The sequence below is a fragment of the Orycteropus afer genome, unplaced genomic scaffold, assembly GCF_000298275.1.
Source record: "Orycteropus afer afer isolate SDZICR_OR568_19922 unplaced genomic scaffold, OryAfe1.0 scaffold00130, whole genome shotgun sequence".
In the NCBI taxonomy this organism is placed as follows: domain Eukaryota; kingdom Metazoa; phylum Chordata; class Mammalia; order Tubulidentata; family Orycteropodidae; genus Orycteropus; species Orycteropus afer.
The window spans coordinates 1,541,124-1,547,204 of NW_006921717.1; positions in this window are offsets into that span (position 1 = coordinate 1,541,124).

Sequence of the window (6,081 nt, forward strand, 5' to 3'; positions counted from 1 at the left end):
CAAGATAACCACTGAACTCAAAAGAGAGATGGAGGGATTGAGAAAGAATCCGAGGATCTCTAGGCCACAGTCTGGTCAGTGGGCCCAGTGAGCCAGGAACAGAGATGCAGTTCATTGGAGACACTTGAGGTGCTTAACTGCCCTTTCATACCCAATCTCGTTCCCGTGGCCCTCTTAGCCACCAGCAATTTGTTCAGATAGGCGACAAAGTTTCCAAGGAAAACGTGGATCCTGAAGACCACTCAGAGTAGGGGCAGTCCCACAACAGCCCCTTGACAGTGTCTGAGTCAAAACGGCCCTTCCTCCACTCTCAATTGGATACCATATGTCTCCCTCTTCTCCTGCTGTGAGACCGTTGGTTCCGGGGTCAAGGGCACAGGGTCTCAGCTCAGGAAGACTTGGGTTTGCACCTTGGCTCTGCCATATACAGGCTGTGTTAGGCTGTATTAGAGAGGGCAAGGTGCTAGTCCTCTCTGAGCCTCAGCTGTGGATAAGGACTGTTGATAGTACCAACTCCACAGGGCACTGGTGAGGATGAGATGAGATGGTGCCCGTGTCGGTTGATTCTTCACCACCCCTACAAGTAATGGATGTTTTCTTTGCCAGAGTCCACCCCTTTCCAGGAGCGTTCCATCCTTGCCTGGTGGGGTCTGCATCTTCGAGATGCAGGCTCAGTTTCTGGAGACCAGAGAGGCTGAGCTGGTCCACACAATAGTGACCAAGTGGGGGATGGAGGAGTGGGAGCAAGGGAGTTGTGGAGGGCTGGCCGCAAAGATGGGAATCATCTTCAGTGACCCCTGGCTGCTGTTCTGGTAGTCACGGGTCACTTAACGACCACCACCACAACAACAACAACAACAAAAAAAAAACCCTCACTGCCGTCGAGTCGATCTCGACTCCTTGGGCTTCTGAGGCCGTATCTCTACAAAAGTAGCTTGCCCAGTCTTCCTTCTGAGGAGTGGCTGGTGGGTTTGAACCACCAGCCCATAGGACGTCACATGATTCGGACATCGTGCAAACACTAAACCATGAGCAAGAGCACCCACTGCTTTTCCACCCTCATGGAAAAGAAATTGTTTAATAACCTTCCATTTTATTTCCAACTCGATGCTTCTCCTCTGCCTCTCACTGCTGCCGTCACTAGCGCCGTTTTCCTGTGTTTGGGAGCCATGATGCACTTCACGGTAATATTTTCTAAAGAAAATTAAACAGAGAGGTAACGCTATGACACTCGTGACGTGTACAATACATGAGATTAGATGCTGCTGGTGCGAGTCAAACCATAGGTGGTTACATGGTAAATTTTTTATATGTAAGTAGGGAGAGTTCATTAAAATAATGGTAGGAAGTACAGTCCATACGTACCTCAGGGACACGGGTGTTTATTGTGACTATCAAGACATGCATTATAAGTTATGTAGGTACCGTGCCATTGTATGCCTGGAAGCACAACAGCTTTGTGTACAAGAGACATGAGTTACGCGTGTTGTGTGTGGAAAGTTGCAGTGTTAGCTACATCAGGTCATGGCTGCTGTGTCCCGTTTTCTGACTGAGATGTCTGAGGTGTATTATAACCTATGGGACCATGGACGTATATGTGTTAGAACATTAGTGAATGGATATTACACAGCACATGGCTTACCTTGATATGTGGGTCCATGCAGAGAACAGCCACACACACAGCTCCTGGATGAAGTAGGGTTGGATCATCTCCCCATATCCTTGCTCCTTTCTGTGGCCGTGTATGTTTGGTGCCATCTCTTCAACCCCTTTCCAGATGCCCTTCTGGGATGAACCTGCTGCCTGTCCCTCTGTCTACACCAGGCCAAGTTTTATGAAATGGTCAACTCTTCACACAGTACTGAACAAAAAGGCTCTCAGTGGGGGCTGTGGGAACACCATGGTCCCACGGTCTGTGTAGTGGGTGTTATTAGTCAAGTTGACAGTAGAGAAACTGAGGCTCAGGAAGATTGGGAGGACTGGCCCTATGGCTCCCAGTCTGTGACGCAGAAGGAATTCAAACCTGGGTCTGTCTGCTCCAAAACCCATAGGCAGGGCAGGACATTTGTCCCTGGGGCCCAGAGAGTGCAGGAAACTTCCCAGGCTCACACACAGAAATCTTGGGCCCTGACTTCTCGAATCTTGTCAAAAGATGGGGTCTGCACCCTGATTGCCTCCTCACACAGCTTCCAGCCGTTCAGAGACTCTAACGGTGCCTGATTGGTAGAACCTAGTCACATGACTGCAAGGGAAGCTAGAAAGCTGGTTCTCCCTTCCACCCTGGGGAGTCTGTGCCGAGAGGCCAAAAAACCAGAAGCCAAACCAAACCTGTTGCCATCAAGTTGATTCCAACTCAGTGACCCTAAAGGAGGGAGTAGAATTGCCCCAGAGCATTTCCAAAGCTGTCATCTGTATGGAAGCAGACTGCCACATCTTTTTCCTGTGGAGCAGATGGTGTATTCAAAACCACCGACCTCCCAGCAGCCGAGTGATTAACCACTGCACCACCAGAGCGCCACAGAGAAGGCAAGAGGCTACTAAACGTGACAAGTATCCCCAGTCACCCCGCTCAACCCAGTGATATCGTGCCCTCTCCTCTCTTGACCAGCCCCTGCAGGGAAAAACACCATCAAGACAAGGAACAAAGACGGTCCTGCCTTTAGGACAGGCAACCCCAGGCCGTTTAGAGACCCTGAGCCCCACAGGCCTCGCTCCTAGTGCCTCTCCTCCACCTCCACCCGCCCCCCACCCCGTCCGCTCAGGCATTGCCTTCTCCAGGGGCCCACCTCCACGCTGGGTCCTCTGCCCTCGCCTGGCTCAAGCAGCCCCCGACACACGTCGATCGAGACAGCACTGGTTTCTACAAAAGCTGAACCAGCTTCGAGTCACACATCTTCCAGAGCTGTCCCAGGGCCATTGTCACAGCCTTGAGGGTGATGACAGCAGCCTGTCCTGGTCCAGCTGCCATCAGGAGGCTTGGGTGGCCCAGGAGCCCAGTGGGACAGGAGGTCGGCTTCAGCCATAGGTGCTGCGTGGTTATCGGCCACCGTCAGAGCTGGCTGCTATGAAAACTGACAAAACACAATTAGTCCTTTCCCACCCCTGCCCCAGGGCACCAGCCAGTGGAGGGAGTAGGTGGGGCGCCCCAGAGAGGGTGCTGGAGACAGTGTACCCATGCCCCGCTCGTGGCAGTGGCCGCGGGAGGCAGGCCTGTGGGCTGGGGAAGGCAGGGAGGGGCATCACGGGGTCTCCTGGAATGGCAGGCTCCCCTGCGTCCCACCCACCCTGGGGCTGACCCAGCTGTGATAAAGATGGGGCTGCCATGGACCCAGGACCAACCCCATTTGGAGCACCAAAGAGCCCAGCCTCTTGTTTGGCACAGTGTGGAGGACCCGTGGCTGCAGGGCAGCTTCCTACCACCTCTGCAGGGGGGCGGCTACTACGTGCCCCTTAGAGAACCCCCCGGAGAAGTGACTCCCTACACTCCAGCATCATGCCCTCCTCCACTAATGATATGTCTGTTTATACAACTAGACGGTGGGGCCGAGGGGCAGAGACAAGGCAGGTTGGCCGGTGTGCCCACCGTGCCCAGCCAGAGCTCCTCAGATAGGCCCCCAAAGTGCCTGCAGATGGGTTAATGGATATAAGTGTTTGTGTAAGGGAAAGACAGACAGACAGAGACAGAGACATACAGAGAGACAGAATCAAAGACAGAGACACACAGAGAGAGACAGAGACATACACAGAGAGACAGACAGACAAGACAGACGGGGAGAGAGCGAGGGAGACACAGAGACAGAGAGAGAGGCGCTGAAGGCCCTGCGTTGGCTTTGCTGATTCAGTGCCCACCCCTGCCCCAGCCCTCCGCCCGCGAACACTCAGACAGGCTGAGCCTGACCCCCTCTGTGTCGTCAACATCAGGCCCAGCCCTGAAGGGTCATCTGGACTCCTGAGAGCCGTCTCCAGAGCTCCACGCACACCACCTCACAGCACCCAAACTCAACACGCTCAGAACAAAGCCCCCAACAGACCCTTACGCCCAGCAGGCCCCTCCACTTTGTCTGTCTCTCTGGCCTGGTCGCTCCGCCCCCACCGTGCCTCCCCTAAGGCCCCGTCACCCACCACCTGCACATCCAGCCATCACCCATCCAGTTTGTTTTGGGGTTAGGAGCATCTCCCCACGTGGCTCAGGGCCTGCAGGCCAGCCCACCTCCTGCCCCAGCCTCCTCCAGCCCTGAGGGTTGACATGTCCTACAGACACTGTCCTAAGCTGTGCACAACAAAACAAGGGCAGGCAGCAGAAAATGCATGAGCCTGGGGCCCTGGGCTGGGAATCTGAGAACCAGCAGCGGAGAAGAAGGCACCAGAAGCCAGAGGCCAGTGGGAGGTCATCTGAGAGGGTGGACAGAGAAGGGAACCCGGGGCTGGGCTCTGCGGCCCCCACAGCTAGAGACAGAAGATGGGGTGTTGTTAGGACCAAGAGCTGCTGAACAGACCTGGGGAGGAAGCAGAGACGTAACCTCTGCTGGCGTGGCCAGGACCGGACGGCAGCAGCGGAACTCAAGGTGGTGTGACATGCAAGAGGGGTGCGCAGGGACCAGGGGCAGTTTGGGCCTGGTCCTGCAAAGCCTGGACCGGCGGCTGTCCTGGGCCAAGCTGTACAACACTGTGGGTTAGGGGTTAGCCCCTGGGCCAAGCTGTACAACACTGTGGGTTAGGGGTTAGGAGGCTAGGAGTCTCTCTCTACCTCCTCCACTTCCTTGGTCTCAAAGGTGCGACTCAGCAGATTCCCTTGCAGACCCCTCAGACCACAGACTCACAAACACCAACACACACCCAAACACACACATACACTCTCACACACACGCACAGTCCGGATCAGGGGCCCTCCTTCCGGTTTACAAACACCCACTGAAACTGGGAAGCGGGCCCCCCACCAAGGGAAGTGAAACTTCCCAGCACTCCTGCTGCTGTCCACCCCAGACCTGGGGGCCCAGGAAGTGCTCTGGCCCCTAAGGCCCCCAAAATAACCAGGTCTACTGAGCAGACCCTTCCTTCCCCAAAGGCCCAGCCCTGACTCAGCAGGTTCCCAGCACCTGTGCGGGCCTTTAGAAAAAAGACCAAAGCTTCTGACTCCCTGAGGCAAGGCCTTCAAGACCCAACCCCGAGTGGCAGAGAAGGACTGGTGGGAGGCAGACACAGCTCTGACCTCTCTCATCACTGGCTGGGGGGTCTTGGTCAATCCCTTCGGCTTCCTCGAACCTCAATCCCCATCTGCAAACGGAGTGAATGACAGCGGTCCCCCAGGGCTGCTAAAGAGCCCCAGGGTGGCACAAACAGGAACGAAGGGTGGGGGTTCGATTCCACCACCAGGTCCCTCGAAAGAAAGGCCTGGTGATCTCCCTGCCATTGAAAACCCTGTGGAGCACAGTTCGACTCTGACACACAGGTCACAGGTCAGAAATGGCCTGACGATGACGGGTTTTGTTCAACTTTGGTTAGGCTGTTAACAGCTGGACAGAGGCTGCAAGGCCCCTCAGTTCCCAGTGGCCGAAAGTGGGGGTCCCCACCACCCCTTTGCTGAGGCTCCGGATCCCAGAAGGGTGCCCCACCCTCTTGGTGACCCAGCTTCACACTTTGCCACCCTCCAGTCACCCTGTCCCACTGCCAGGGTCCTGATGGGAGGAAGACCAAGTAGCCCCAAGAGATACCACAGCTGCTCCAAGCCCACGGAGCCCTGGGAACCTCACGACAGCCTCACGGTGGGTGTGGTGGTGATGTTCGTGTGTCAGCTTGGCTGGGCCTGGGTGAGTGGCTGGGCAGCTGGTGGTAGTATTCCCCATGATGAGACTGGCGATCAGCTCCATGGAGGGATCTACCACAAGCAGCTGAGTAGCTGCCTTTGGGATGTGGTCTGCTTCCTGTGTATAAGCAGAAGCTTTGTGAATGGTTTCCAGCCTTTGGAATGCTTGGACCCTGCATGTAGCTGTGTCGTTGCTCAGCAGCCTGCTATGTCTTTGACCTTGGGACTTATAGTGGACTTAAGTTAATGGCCTGCCGTGTGGATTAGTAACATCGGGA